The following is a 17,520-nucleotide window of genomic DNA, read 5'->3' on the forward strand; positions in this document are numbered from 1 at the left end:
AAAGAAAGTATTTCATATAAATTGGGACGGAGGAGTAATATATAACTTCATAAGTAAGGTATCAAATTAACTTAATTTTATACCTTACTTATGAACTAGCCTTGGTGAATTTTGCAAAGTAGGGAAATAACTTTGCCCCTTCCGTATTTTTTCTTTCTCTTCCTTCTTTCTGATGTGGTCGATCGTGAGTATACATCAATGCAGTTGATCGAGTTTTCTGATTGGCATCGGAAAGCAATGAAAGCGACCATTAATTACAAAAAAGAGAGCAAATTTGAATTGTACATGCACCACTGGCCACAACTCATCTTCTAACATAGATAAGGTCCATAAATTAATATTCCATAGAACATACTGCTAATTAGTCCTCAACAATTCAGCTACTCCTCTCTCAGTCTCAGAGATATACATCACCATGCAGATCATTAACTCTCTTAATTAGCTAATCAAAATATATATGAGCCAATAAGGATTAAAATGATGCTTCGATACTTAACACATGTACTATGTGACTCCTAATTATCTTAGACATATATAAGCATGATATATCTAGCATTGGAGACAGCCTCTCCCTAGTTGAGGCCTTGGAGTGTGGCGATTATTGGCCCCAGAACCTGGATAATCGTTGATCTCTTCAGCCTCCAGTACTCTTCTTATTGTTGTTTCTTCTACTTCCAAGCTCTGATCCATATATTTAGCCTAACAAATCCAAATTAAAAATTTCCATCAGACTAATTCATAAAATCTGAAAGGCAAAAATATAAGCTTAATAGGCAAAAGAAGAAGTACCGTATGAGTATTCTCTAACACCTTATGCTCTTGAGACATGTCCATTACCAGACTTATGCTTCCTGTACGTGTCAATAAAAATCACGGTAAGTGTACATACATAACATTGATCAATAAACCCCCTACTAAATAAATATACTAATTTCAATTATCCCCTCTTACTTTAGCAAATCATCTCGTATTTGAGTATGTAGCATTCATATTCAAAATATGTTGAAGGGTAAAATTAAGATATTTAACATAAAAGAGGGTGTTTTTGATCCTTTTCCTGCGCAAGAAAGAAGTTATGTTAAGCAACAAGAGTTGAAAGATAAACTTACTTGTACTTGGGACGGCATTAATCAAGCACATAGTATGAGAAAACCAAAGAAAAACTAGAAATAAACGAAAGGAAGTGTTAGCCATGGCCACAAGAAGTTTCCCAATTCTAATTAATAACCTGCTCTTTTCTGCAACAAGACTCTTGTTACAAGAGAGCTGGCTAGTGCTCCATTTTATACATGCTTATTACGGACATGTGGGCCACAAACACATTATGGCAATAAAAGGCAGTTAATTCTGTGAGCTTCTTTTGGTTGCGGCAATCAAATTACACAAAGTCAAAAAGTATAACAAAATGAATTTCATGGAAGACATGCAACACTACTTAATTAGCTAAATAGTACACATAACGCGGTTGGAAACTTTACCCAAATCTTCCTTCCAATTTCCTTTTTGCATGTGAACCGCTGATATGAAACCAAAAAGCCAAAAAACGAGGGCACTTGACTTTTGGGGTATGAGTGGAAAGTATAAAGAGGGAAATTTATTAAGTCAATATGGAAAACAAAATATTATTAGCACACTCCGTGCTAGTGGAAGGTGACAAATTAAAATAATGATGTTTCTCAACAAGTCCTCTTGCTTCTATATGGAGTACTCGAATATTTAGTGCGTGAGGTAGGGCTGCGTATCGGGTGGTTCGGTTCGGATTTGAAAGTTATCATTGAAACTTATCTGTTATCGGTTTATAGACATGTTAAACCGTTAAAGAACCATTGAGATATCGGTTAATGGGTTATTGGTTAATCGGTTTTTTATCGTTATCGGTTCGGTTGTCAGTTTAAACGTTAAGATATCACACGAAATTTTTTCAAGAACAAAGAAGCCATCTTCAAAGAAGAATCAGAAACGAATTAACGAGATGCAAAATGAATAAAGTAGCTACAAAAGAAAGTGCCTGCAACAGTTATCTATAAATGGAGTTTGAAAGCTGGAAGGTACATGTGGCATCTTGAAGACGTTAAAAACTTCAAACCTTTTCTTCATATTTACATGAATCCTAGTTCCCGGACACAGCTCGTGTGACTTTCCAATTTGACAATGTTATCTTTTTTATGCTTCTTCAACGAGTCCTCAACAACTCTCCTCATTTTTGCTCTCTTTACCCGTTATCGTGGCACAAAATTGTAGAGAGGAGGCATTGTTACCGCCCGCAAGTTATTTCCACAAGCATTTGGTACTTGATGCTTGGTAAAGTTTGTTTCACACCTTTGGAAGCAATTAGAAGCTTTGACATTCGGGCTAAGTTCTTGTAAAACCTTACTGACTAACTTCGCTGAACAGAAATAAATTGACTTAGGATTTACTAAGGAATTATATATGGAAGGGTAATAATGGAATGAATTCACTGGGCTGGACTCCACAAATTATATATGAAAGGTTATATATGGAAGGATATAATTGTAATTAAATAAATGGTTATCGGGTTATCGGTTCACCCGTTAACAAAAGTGGTGAACCCGAGACCCGAACCGATACCCCTATAACTATAGAACACCACCCGATACCCGAACCATTAACCCACTAACCCGAACCATTAACCCAATAACCCAATTATCGATCGGTTTGGGTTATTGATTTAACCGTTAACATGCACAGCCCTAGCTTGAGGTCTTTGTGGAACATGTCATGAGGAGTTTCATGGATATAGGCGTGTGGATTAATAGTGAATGATATATGTTTGAAAATTATGAGATCTCATGTTTAAATTTTGGCCAAACCTATCGGGGGTCTTTTGTTGTCGCCAAAATTTTTCACTTAAACATCTCAACTAAGCTTGTTTTATTTAAACACATATGGTAGGGCTCGATTGTGTCATTTAGATACTTTTTGTTGACTTGGCATGGTGAGTGTGATACACTCATTAATAGCGCGTGAACGGCTTTATATAGTCAATTTTTATTTTATTTTTGCTCTTCTTCTTCCCCTTTTTTTCCCACCCATTTCCCCAAGCTTAAACTCCTTCAATGGAGGTTCTAAAATCATATGTTTTATCTTCTTTCCTTACCTTCGTTGTTGCCACTATTCTTAATTTTTGATATGATCTTTACCATAAACAAACCCAATTTCTTGATCTTTCCTAATAAAAAGAAAAAGAAAATCAAAGGAGCTCACCGAAACACTGTTAATGGGTTCTTTGGAAAGCTTAGAGATTTAAAATGGGTTACTTTATTTGATGAAAATTTTGAGAAATTAATGTTGGGGTTGTCTTCGAGTTTTCGGGGGAAATCTTTAGATGAAGTTATAACAAATTTGGAGAAATATTTCCTGAAATTTTGGATTGGAATCATGGTTGGAACAAGAACACACATGAAGATGGTGAAGAACACCAAGAACATGATTTTCAGATTTTTCTTTTCTTAGTAAATGCATTTTTTGTGTTAATAATGTGTAGGTTTTAGAAAATAGATTTTTCTTTCTTTTTTGAAAGTTTTTTCTCAAAATTTATTTTTTATATTAAATTGTTTTTTCTTTTCGTTTTTCATATAATTTATTTTAAAATTATTATTTTGCACTAAATGCCACATGTCCTCTTTTAGTTAGTCATTATGCCACGTCAGCTGCTAGTGTATTACACACATTTTGTAATTTTAACTAATTGTCAAAAAAGTGTCTAATCGGAAATAAATTCAAGGTAGTCTGAGTGCTCAATAGGTACAAAGCTTAGTTGAGGTGTTTAAGTAAAAGATTTTGGCGACCACAAGCTAAGGGGTCCCCAATGAGTTTGGCCTTAAATTTTAGTGAAGGTAAAAATATTAGGTGATTTCTTCTGTTTATTTAAATCTTCATGGATAGAGTTATTTTGTACATGTGCTCTCGTAAAACTAATCAAGATGCCCACAAACTGACTTAAATACCACGGTTATTAAAAAAAATTCATGGATATATTGAATATGATCCTTGTGATATACAGAATCGAAAGAAAAGATTCACACCATCAGCAAAAATGTACACAAGTTTTAGTACTGTATTATTTATGAATATTTGGGACTTTCACTACAGAGCGCATGCATCATGCACGAACATTATATACCATCTAACAATAGGTACAACTTTCCAGGCTTTCATTATTTTATTCATTCCTTGTTAAAAAATGCAGTATTTGTTATAACTCCACTAGCCAGATGTTAGGCTTATAAATTGACCAAATATTATGTACTTTGATGGTTTGTCAATATATTGCTGGTAAGAATCCACTATTCCTGATAACGCTAACTTTCTAAAAATTGTCCTTTTACTTTTATAGACATTACCTCCTTCATGGTTAACAAGCATATTCGAACTGATTTAGTTTTAGCTTATAAAGACTGAGCTTTTGGGAAACAAAATCATATTTTATCCGAGGTCCTTACCTGGTAAAAACTAAAAAGTTACTCAACTAGTTATTTATGCCTTTACGTCTTTTCATATATTTGAGGGGTCAAAATCCTCTCCAAATTCTGAACCTTTTGAGTTTGCAAAGTCAAAATTCAAACTCACACGGACTAACATTTTGTAAACCTTTCAAACGAAGGACTGAATTTGGGCTGTTGAAGTCTATACCGAGTCATTCACACAAATGCCCTTATTCGGGAGTGGTCTTTAATATCTGCCCCTGAAATTGCTGGTCTTTAATTTTTACCCTTCGACAATTTAAGTAGCCGAAAATACCCACAGATTCTGGGTTCGAACCCCAGTAGAGTATAAAAATAAATCGCAAGGCAAAATTTCGTAGCAAATTAGGCTTACTCAGACAAAAGTTAGGTCTTCAAGCCTAACTTTTGTAAAATCCCTAAAAAAAAAACAAAAAAAAATAAATAAATAAAAAAAAACCTTAAGGCATAACTTTTGCCTTAGGAATAACTTAAAACTACAGAAGTTAGGGAAAACATCATTAATTGCCCCCCCAACCCAAACTAATTACCCGCCCATGCCCCCTCCCAAACTATTTTCGCTTCTGTCCAGCCCAACCCAAAACTAATTACCCGACATCCCCCTCGCCCAAACCCTTTCTCTATGATATCATCGCAGTATATTTATATATCATGATGGTATCATGCAGGACTAAGAGAATAACTGAAGCAGTCCTCCATGATACCATCTCAATATATTTATATGTCACGATGGTACCGTGATCCTAAGGAGCATCTCATTGAAGGACTGAAGTAGTCCTCCATGATACCATCACAGTATATGTATATAAGAGGATGGTATCATAGAGATTTTTTTTTCGAGAAAAGTGGGTCTTTTTAAATAAATGAACATGATCATCCATAATACCATCTTAGTATATTTATATACCATGATGGTATCATGGCAGACTAAGAGAAGGACCGAAGCAGCTTTCGATGATACCATCTCAGTATATTTATACCATGATGGTATCATGGAGGACTAAGAGAAGGACTGAAGCAGTCTTCGATGATACCATCTCAGTATATTTATATACCATGTTGGTATCATAATTTGGAGGCATCTCGGGTAAATAGTTTTAACTTTTTTGGGGGTACGAAAGTAATAAGGGTATGGACGGATAATTATTTTTGTTTGAGGGGGCACACACATTCTTTTCCCTGGAAGTTATGCCTTATAAGGCCTAATTTGGAACTACAACATAACTAAGTTAGACCTCATAACTCATAAGGCCTAACTTTCGCGAAACATTTTCCTTTGCGAAATTCATGAATTAGCTTGCTAGTAAATTGTGCTTGAGCTTTTTTAGGTAAGCAATTATTGTGTTTTTATATGCATTTAATTATGTTATCACTAATATTGGAAATCTCCTTATTTTTAGCTTTTATTGATAACAATAATCTCCTTGTTTTTAGCTTTAAGTTGCACAACTTGTAATATCAAAATTAGTTGTAGATTATATAATTAACTCTTATATGTTTTGTATTTATGAAAGTTCCCAAAAATTTTACTAACAAATCTTATACTTTTGGGTCCACAAATTATGATTTTATTTTTTGTCGGGCATATAATTAGTACTCCATTAGTTATGTGAGACACATAATAATTTATCATTTATAACAATGTGTTTGAAATATACAGATAATACTCCTTCCATTTACTTTATGTTACACATTTGTTTTCATGATTCATTTAAAAAAGAATGACGTAGTTTTAAAATTTAGAAATAATTAACATTATATTTCTTATTTTATCTTTAATTAGAAACCTTTATAATAATACAATTGTTATGGCAATGATTAGTGCCACAAGTTTCAAAAGTTTTATAACAACACATAAATGATCTCTTTTTATCCAAATTTATATATTATACTTTTTTTATTATTTCTTTAAAAAAGAATCTCATCTTTCTATTTTAAAAATAACTTTATTTTATCCTTAATGGGATCAATAACCACACGAATATTTAAAATTTGTATTAAACCAAAAAAAATTATTTTTTTTTTGAAAATTTTGTATTCATTCAAATGCCGTCTCATAAATTGAGATTAAACGAATATTGTCCAAATAGAAATCCTTTGATCGAATAACCATTGTACAACTTGTTTGGAATGGATGTCGGACAGGTAGAATTTCGGCAATGAACAGATCTAATCTTGAAAGCTTCATTAAAAAAATATGAGCTTGTATAGTACTCCGTACTACTTAGTATTCGTTTGTCTCATGTTACTTGTCCACTTTCTTTTTTTAAAACTCAAAATATATAAATTTTGATTAATATTTTGAGATATATTTTTTGATCATATTAATATGAAAAAAATTGCAATATGTAGTATTTTTTGTGTAGTATTTGAATAACTAAATTGTAATTTTAAATCATTAAATTAATTTAATCAAATTTAATTTTAAAAATTAATTAACTTAACTCTCGAAAAGCGAAATAGCACAACTAAATTAGAAGGAGTATATAGTTCTCGTATAATGGCGGGTCGTCAAAGAGAAAAAGGGCCTGCCTTTGATGCAATTATACAATAGCACCAGACTAAAAGGCTGCAGCATATATAAAGTAATCCTATGCTTATTTTAAGTAATACTCCCTCCGTCCTATAATAAGTATCATCTTAGTTAAAAATATGCATATTAAAAAATCAATAATGTAATATGAAGTTTACTAAATTACCCTTATATAATAAAAATAAATTATTTTTTTCTCTTGATTAGAGCATATACAAGTAGTAATCCTTTTGATATTGTGAATCCAACAATACCAACTTACTATGTGATTTTTCCAATTATCATTTAGATGTTACTTTAACTTGTCATTTTTTGTTTTAAGGATAGAGTTGGAAAAAACGAATTAATTTATGTCTTGATTTTCTAAAGTGATACTTATTATTGGATAATTTTTTTTGGCGAGAATGACATTTATTATGGAATGGAGGGAGTATATACTAGTACTATTGTTAGTCTATATATTACCGTAACTTTTAATTCTTATGTTAAACTTAATGATGTAATTTTATGTTCACATAAACATCATTACTTTAAGCTCTGTGTGGAGCTAAGACCTAAGTTAATGCAGTCAAATATAAGTCTTTCTTTAGGGATTAAGTTGGAAATTTGGAATTAATGTTCATGTCTTATCTGCTGAGAAAATGATCAAAATGATCCTTAATGTATGGGGGTTTGACCACTTTAGTCATTCACATATATCACATAGCCAAATGGTCCTTAACGTATGAAAAAAGTGATCATTTTAGTCCTTCATATATATCACGTAGCCAAAATGGTCCTTAACGTATTAAAAAAGTGATCATTTTAGTTATTCATATATACCACATAATCGAAATAGTCCTTAATGTATAAAAAAATGAATTTTAGTCCTAAATCTTAAAAAATGGGGGTGAAACCTTTCGACCATAACCAAATCTTATATGATGAGAAGAAATGTCAATTTTTGTTACCTTTAATGGAAACTCTTGTACCAATAATCAACGTATGTTTTTACCTTTGAAATCATAACTCAACTGTGTCTCTTTCTGCAAGAACGAAAACTATGTTATAAGGAAAACAAGAAAAATATATACTCTATTGCGATGGTAGCGGGAGGAAAAAGATAGTTTTGCTTCCCTCACGTAAGTACCTAGTTAAACTTAGCATATTTTTTTTATTTGTACAGTCACTTTTAAGGTTTAGGACTAAAATGAACTATGTTTCATATATTAAAGACTATTTCAGTTATGTTATATGTATAACGAATTAAAATGATCACTTTTTTTAAAAATTAAGGATTGTTTTGATTACGTGATGTATATGAAGGGCCAAAATATTTTTTCTAAGGATCATTTCGACTACATGATGTATATGAAGAATTAAAGTGGTCTAAACAATAAGAATCATTTTGATCATTTTCTCCCTAGGAGAACTCGTAGTGGTAAAATAATTAAAATGATAGAAGAAGATTGAGAATGATAGAAGAAGATTGAGAAGTCAGTAATTGCAGGAGACCGTACCATAATGATAGCTAAACAACAATATGTGCACCTAACAGATGCACAGTTCAGTTTACAGCAAAATCGCAGACCTCTGTATCTCTGACATTAATGCTTCTGCTTTTCTTGTATGGTACGCTAGGCTTGGCGTTCTTTTTACCATTCCTCACGTGCCTTCTTTAATTTTTCTGAATATTGATCCATCTCTTTTTTTTTTTCTTCTCAATAAAATATAAGGAAAATTTCAAAGAACTCTCTTCACGTTTTGCTTCGTTTCATTGATCTTTCCTAACATTTGTAGCATTACGGCTACCTCCCCTATTTTAACTTTTTTGTAGCGACTATTTTATTCTATTTATTTATTAATGAAAAAATAATATATATCGCCTGATTTGCGTTCGCTAAGATCATGCTCTTTTGATTAAATTTCATTGTATCATTAATATCTCCTTAAAAGTTATTACCTAGGAATATTAAAATGGAATAGCATGGGTTATTCACCGTTTCCCAATATTTTACCTTCTTTTTTTTTCTCTTCAGTAACCATGTTTTAACTTTTTGAAACTAAATTTTGTATATTAAAAATGTAAATGACTTATCGCAGTCAATTTATGTCATTCTTCATCCCTTGTTCATCCGCTTCATTTTTTATCCAAAAAAAGAAAAGAAGGTAAAGCTCCATTATGATTCTCTTTCTCCATTGTGATAGCTCAACTATTTGTTTGAGAAAATAAGACAAATTAAAGTGCAAAAATCTAAAAGACTTTATCATCATAGATTTGTGTAATTAACGATATGAGCATGAATTAGTTTTCAGCTAGCTTGTGTACTAGTTGTTGTGTCAAGAAATAGCTTTAAATATAGTTCACGCAAATCGAGTTCCTTATCGATTAATGGCGCAACTGAAAATTCACATTTGTTAGTATTGAAAGGATTCCTTGTTGCTCTCTCCTTCTTGCACATCGTTATCAGAGGCGGATTCAGAATTTGAAACTTATGGGTTTCCAATAGGGGTGGGCACAATTTGGGCCAACCCGTAAACCAAACCGAAATCCGAACTTTTTTAATATTTGGATTATGGATTGGACTTCGGATTTTATTTTTAAAATTTATGAATTTCGGATTGGATATAGATTTAGTACTATGGATTTTTGGATATTAGAAAATCCGAATTTTTTATACCTTTTATCTAGCCCTAACTATATCATATATGCCCAGTACTAATAAGTCTAGTTTCCAAAGGTCCAATAGATTATTACCTAAGGCCCTACCCATTAAAATATTAAGTCCAATATACAATTCTCTACTAAATCAAATATAATATAGGGTTTTCTTACTTCTCAAGTCTCAAAGTCTCACGTTAGTGTCACCCACGGCAGAGTTCTTTGTTATTTTTCCAAATGACTACTTAGATTTTATTTTGTTCATTTTCACTTTTCTAGAATGCTTTTATTTGGTATGGATTTACTATGTTGGACATGACTTCGATTTTTTAATCCTAATTTGAACTGGAAGGCTTTTTTTACTGAGCAATTAAGTTTTAGATTTACCTCTGTGGAACTAACACATAAATTTCGTTCCTAATAAGTTTGCCTTAAGTCTCAAGAGTCAAATCCGAAAATTCAAAATATCCAAACCGAATAATCCGAAACCGAACTTAAAATATCCAATCCAATACGAACTTATTTGGATTGTATTTGGATTGTAATTTCTTCAATCCGAAAATCGAATATCCAAACCGAAAATTTCATATCCAATCCGATGGCCCGAACGCCCACCCCTAGTTCCCAACAATCTCAAACTAATAATAATAATAACCAATTTTTTTGAGAAATTATATTACAATATAAGAGGAAAACAAAAAGAAGAAAAATGAGGCAAAAGAATGAAGGAGAAATTATATTACAGAGAACTCTTTTTAGTTTGACTTACCATGGGGTTTTTAGAAGGAAAAAGTAGAAACAAGTATATTATAAAAATGTAAACAAAGGGAATCGATCCCACAGCCAATGCGGTAACTGGATTTCGTTGTTTAGTTTCTCACCGGGAACCAACATCAAGTTTTTGTATTGGTTCCCAGCTCAAAAAATTTATATTTTCACCGGGTTTTACAGTGTGAATATAAGATTCGAGCAAAGGTTATGGGTTCCCGGAAACCCCCACATAGTACTGTGGACCCGCCCCTAATCGTTACATAGTCGTCTATTGTAATGTGATTGTAGAAGTTGAATTTGATTTTAGCGTTTGCGGAATCTGATTACTCTCCAATGCAGATTTTTTATTGTAGAAGTAGGATTTGATTTTAATGCGGGGAACGGGTGAATAACCCATGGTATTCCATTTTAATACCTAGCAAATAACTTTTTAAAGGAGATATTGATAAAATAAAATTTAATCAAAGGTGTATGATCGCAGGGAGGGCAAATCAGTCCAGACATATTATTTTTTTATTAGTAATAAATAGAATAAATTAGTTGTTACAAAAAAAGTTAAAATAGGGGAGGTAGTCGTAATATTGCAAATGTGAGAGGAAGTCAGTGAAACGAAGCAAAACATAAGGGGAGGTCTCTGAAATTTTACTCCCCCGTTTATTTTTACTTATCATGTATTGACTTGACATGCTTATTAAAGACCGAAAAATAGAATGATAATTTTATTATATTATCCCTAATTGTTGCTAAGTAACCTATTGATTGAAATCAATAAAACATACTTTAAAATTGTGCAGCCACTAAGAAATTTTTAAACTTTCGAACTCAATAATTAATAATAAGGGTAAAATAGGTATGAAATGGTAAATTATCTCTTGATTTTTCAAACTGAACAAGTAAAAGTGGACATTTATTTTTAGTATACATGACAAGTAAAAATGAACGACGGAGGAAGTATTACACAATGGTAGGATGGAGTTATATTCGGCAAAAGGTGATTAATTGGTTGAACATTTTTATCCATAGACTAAATATAAGTTAAATTAATATTAGTTGCTTTTGATTATATATATTCATTAAAATTTAAGTATTTTTAATTCCTAATTTTAATGAGAAAATAAATTTGAACAAAAATTCCTTAATTGAAACACGGAAAAATTCCACCATAATGTACTGAAAGTGTGAACTTTTACAAATGAGGCACTATGCTGGAGTTTTGCAATTTTTCCAACTTCTCTTCTGTACATATCTCAGTACAGTACCTAGTGAATTAATAGATACCAAATCAATTGGCCTTTTCACCAATACATATCTCACTACTGCACCTTTCCCAAACCATGCCCATTATCAAAAACGAAAAAAGAAGTATTTTAGACTGGAACTGATTATGAGCAGGGGCGGAGCCACATACGGCTAAGTGGGCCGAACCCCTTTCGGCTGAAAATTACGCTATTTATACATGGTTAAAATTATTTTTTATGTATAGATAGTATATATTGAACTCCCTTGAACTTTTTTATGTGTTTACTTCATATTTTGAACCCCCTTTCACAAATTCTGGATCTGTCACTGATTATGAGCTCTCAGATCGTATTGGTATGAACAAATTGATGGCAAGCAATAAAGAAAAGAAAAGTGTGAAGTGAAATAGGTGTATTCCATTAGAAGTAGATATGTAGCTTCTGACATGGATAATTCGACACAAGAATAATACTAAACCAAATTTCAAGTAGATGACAAAAGCGATAGAAGAAGTAAAGCTTTTTTTTTTTTTTTTGGCAGGAAAAATTAACATTATATTAAGATTCAAGTCAAAAGTACATGGGAGGCATTAGTTGCCACATTCGAGTACATATAAGAGTTCGAAATTTCGTCGCAATTTGTTGCAGCTGCACATAAATAAAAGGAGATTTTCGAACTCTAGCACAATGTATTGGAGTTTCACTCATAAAAGTTCGAAATTTCATCACAGTATTTTGTAGCTGCACATAAAATGAAGTTTCCGAACTCCAGTGATTTTACTTCAGAAAAGTTTCGAACTTCAAAACACCATTTTGGAGTTTTTTCGCATTTTAGCTCTGAGCATTTTAATCCAAATTTTATTTTTTGCATTCAAACTCAATTACATTTTAAACACCGAATAAACTTTCAATACCGGTCCGAAAAATGATTAAACCATCCAATATTTACACTAATGTCTCTTCTTGGGCCTTTTTATGACAGTTCCCCTACGTCACTTTTAGAAGTTGATGGTCAATTTGCACGAAAGCCCTATCTTTCGGTAGTCTTTAATTTTTGTCCCCTAGATTGTTGATGTTTAATTTTGTCCGACATTTTTAGTAGCAAAAAAATGATCGAAAATATTCCTGACATTGAAAAACAAAAAAAAACAAAATTGGTCTCCCCACCTAATTTCGCAAGGCGTAATTTTCTAGAAACTTTGCCTTGTCCAGCGTAGTTTCTATAGGAATTAAATTTTCCGGCATAAGTTGTGTAGTAACTAATTCGCTCGGCACTACACAATTTATGTCGAAAAATTTAATTCCTACAGAAATTATGCCGGACAAGGCGAAGTTTCTATTAACCATGCCTTGCGAATTAGTTATTATACAACTTATGTCGATAATTTAATTCCTACATAAACTATACCGGAAAGGGGAATTTTTTTTATAAAACTTTGTCTTCCAAAATTTTTTTTTGCTAAGAAAATAGCGAATTCATCGCCTCTATTGGGTATCGAATCTAGAATCTCTATTTTCTAGACCAGCGAATAAAAATACTTTGGCCAACAAATTTTTATTGAATGAGAAACCGAAGCAAAAATTATAGACAGGCAATTTGAGGGACAAAATTAAAGACCAATCCGTAAGCAACAAATTGAAATTTGATAGACATCAAATCCAAATGGACAATTTGCACGACTTTCCTTATTCGGGGGTGGTCTTAAGGGTCAAATATACCCCTGAACTTTGCGAAAATATCTAGATATACCCTCCGTTAAAAGTTTGGCTCACCAGTGCCCCTACCGTCCAACTTTTGGCACATATATACCCTTATGGACGTTAGTCGCATATCTGGATTTTCCCAGCCTTTTAATTTTATTTTATTTTAAATCTGAAATTGCCACATGGCATTTTAATTGCCACATGGCATTTAAATTTAAAAGACCCCTCTCATTTAACCCACCCCTCCAATACCCGACCCACAAAATAACCCGACATCGCCGGGTGATCCACCGTTTCTCCGCTTCTCCACCACATTACCGGCCATCTCACCTTCCTCGATCAAGTTTCAGCCATAGAATCAGCATAACAACCACAAACAGAGCAAAACCACCACCAGAAACAACCATCAATGACAACTGATTCTCCATCACCACCTAAAACCTCCATTGGCACAGTCATCAATTTTCTTCTCCGGTTTAAGTAGACTGTAGGCCTGTGCACGAATCGGTTCGGTTCGATTTTGGCCGTCATCGAGTTGAAATTTCGAATTTCGACTTCGTAAAATCCTCAACCAAACTCGATCCATTCTAGGTTCAATTCGATTCGTTTTTTATTATTTCGGTTCGATTGCACAAATCGATTTATTCGGTTTGTTTGAAATTTAAACAAGCAATTATTTTCATTTCAACTTAGGGCACCATGAATATCCAATGCAAGGTGTGCATTTAAGACATTCATTTGCACCACTTCTCAAGTTAAGTGCAGAACACGCTAAAGTAAATGTAGATAAATAGGAACTAAGTTCAACCATTAAAATCCGGCGAAGAAGATAGGTGACTAAGAAAGTAGCCAAAGCCCAAATGTAATGCAATCCTAAATTTAGTACATCCCCGATCCCACAATAGTTCAATAGTAAACAAGAATAACTAAAGTAGTGGCAAAGAAAAAAGCAAAGAAGAAACGGCCTAGAAGCCGGCAAATAAGAACCATCTCCTTTCCAACCAAGCTAGTAATCATCTCACCAAGCAAGCATGGTCCGAAACTTGAAAGAATAAGCAATATTAGTGCTATAAATTTCAAAAAACAAGTGTTGAATTGAACAAACGGATACCACCTTGAAAACCCACTGAGAAGAGAAGACGGTGTATTTTGATTTTACTTGAGAAAGTGAGTTTGAGAAGACGTAATACCGAAAGTCTAAAAGAATATTATAATATTAGGTCTAGGAATTTTAGGATTTGGGCCCGTGCCGTGGGCCCCGTGGTATAAATTATAAAATATAAAATGAATATTACTTCACCATTATTAGCATATATATAGTAATTAGTGGCATATAAATTCGATTTGTTCGGTTCGGTTCGGTTGATAATTAAAGTCAATCGCATTCGAACCGTTAAATCGTAATATTTTACAATTCCATTCGTAATCGAAATCGAATTGTATTATCCAAATTGAATTATCCAAATTATTTCGAATCGGTTCGAAAATTCGAGTTGAACCGATTTGTGCACAGGCCTAAAGTAGAGGTATTTCTAGTCGAGCAAAGTAACAAGCTACTTAATATTTTGAGGTCCATCTAGACTCTTCTCACTATTTCAAGTCATGCTTCAATTGATTTCTATGGACAATTGATTGTTGTGATTTGTTGTTTGATTGAAATGGATTAGTGTAGTTTTCTACGTAATCATTTTGAAAAATCCGATTCTAATTTCTTTAGTGATAAACTCAACAAGGTAAGTCTTCTTTTTAGGTTTGAGACCCGAATTCATCTTTTTTTTTTTTTTTTAGTGTGATTTGATATAAAATATTGAAAAGTTTAAATCTTTCAGCTAAAACTACAAGTAAGAGATATATCTTCTATTAGTAGTGGAGGTTCAAAGGTTCAAATCCATACTTCAATGAATACCCATTTGTTTACAAAGAAAATTTGGTGTTGTTGATGATGAATATGATGTATTAATGGTCTATTTTGCTAGATTTGGTGGTCTTTGCCCATGGGAGTGGGGTATCGGCATGGTGGTTTTGCTGGTTTTGACCATGGGAGATGGAGATGGAGATACATCCATCATGAGTGTTGGAAGAGGGAAGGTAAATGGATTAGATGGGTTAAAAGGAAGGGTGGGTCGGGTTATTGGAGGGGTGGATTAGATGGCAGGGGTATTTTAAATTTAAATGCCATGTGGCAATTTAAATGCCACGTGGAAATTTCTAATGTTAAAAAATATATATTTAATGGTAATGGAAATTCCAGATATGCAACTAACGTCCATAAGGGTATATATGTGCCAAAAGTTGGACGGCAGGGGCACTGGTGAGCCAAACTTTTAACGGAGGGCATATCTAGACATTTTAGCAAATTGCTGGTCTTTAATTGTTGTCCTTTGCAAAAACTCTTGGGTTTTTGGTTCGAACCCCCGCTCAGTTAAAAACTCTTAAAAAAAAATCACAAGATAGTGTTTGATCAAGTAGACTCTCTCTATCAAAGGCAGTTTGACAAAACTCTTCCTTATCAGGTAGAATTTTACGTTCAAGCATAAGAAAAGCTCTACCTTGCATTAAGACAATTTTTTTTTACTCAATTGAAATTTTGCAAAACTCTGCCTTAAGGACTAATTTTTACCCGAATAGGTCTAATTTTGCTACGAAACTGTATGTTGTGATTTTTTTTTTAAACTGAGCCGAGATTCAAACCCCAAACCTCCGTATATTAGGTGAAAGATAAAAATTAAAGATCAACAATTTGAGGAGCAAAAATTAAAGATCAGTGCCTTTGAAGGACAATCGGTGCAAAAAAATGAATCCAAATAAGGTTTTCAAGCCCAACAAACTCTCGTGGTGCTTCCTTTACAAATCTGACGAGCGGTGGTCGCTAATTTTGTCTGCTCTGCACAAATTGCAACTTTTGTGACTTCATATATTAAAGTAAGCCCTTTCGGGAAAATTAGACCAGTAAACCAAAATTCGAAAGTAGTAGTAGTACTAGTACATCATCAGAAATATAAATTGAAGACTACGTAGGCTCTTGATCATGCGATTTGGAATCATAATTTTATATTTTAATTTCAAATTAGCGTTTGTTTAAGAAATTTACACAAAATTTTAATTTCAACTTTATATTATGATTTCAAATTTCAAATTCCAAATTCTTAAAAAAAGTAGGATTTGGATTCCAAATCATGATTTCAATGAGCCATAAGTTATATTTCGTAAAAAAAAAAAAAAAGATTCATAAGTTGACAAATATATTTTTTAAATTTAAAAATTGACTCAAAGTAACAATATCGGTTCGCCTTCTCGATCATCTAATCGAAAATGCATGCTTGACGTGAAGAGATTGTCCGTTCCATGTGGGAGGATTATATTAAAGAGTAGTTACACTACAATTCATATTCAATTTTCTTTTTTATTGAACTAATGTTCGATCAATAAATATTATATTTTTTTATTATTGTCTTTTTGATAGCGTCTTAACTTTGTTATGAATTGTGGTTTGCTCATTTGTTAAGATTGTATAAGAGTTGGGAAAGTTTTTATAGTTTTGACAACTTGTAGGTTTTCAGGTTTACGAGAACTTAAGATATCTAAATTGTGCACAATTCCAAATAAAATTTTAACTTTAAATCAACCTGATTTTAAATTACTGGTTTTTATAGCATAATTTCAAATCATATACAAACGGCTTAATATTAGACCATATGTTTGGTTTTGAAAAAATGACCAACATCAAAATACATGGCCACAAAAGTGGCCAGCCGGGATAAATAACACGCAAATTCTCAAGTAAAATATAGAATTAAAATCATATATAAGATGTCTTTAATAGTATATATCCTATTTAATGATATTGCACATAGTGTCCAGAAAGTAAATGAAGTTGCGAATATGAATTCAGTGAAAATTGTGAAAACAGATGAGAGAGAAAAGTTACTCCTACCTACTAGCGGTAAATATTTGGCCTAAAACGTAATACGCGTGTGTTTACATCACCGCCACGCGCACGGTTCAGATACTCAACTGTCTATGACCCCACTCGCTATTCATATTACTAAGCTCTCCCTTCAGTGTTTTAAAAGGGAATTTCAGAACTCGTCCTAAGGTGATGCACTGGCAAAACATTCCGAGGCTCACGTTTAGGGCTTAGTTTACGCT

Source organism: Lycium ferocissimum, chromosome 5 (assembly GCF_029784015.1).
Source record: "Lycium ferocissimum isolate CSIRO_LF1 chromosome 5, AGI_CSIRO_Lferr_CH_V1, whole genome shotgun sequence".
Lineage (NCBI taxonomy): Eukaryota > Viridiplantae > Streptophyta > Magnoliopsida > Solanales > Solanaceae > Lycium > Lycium ferocissimum.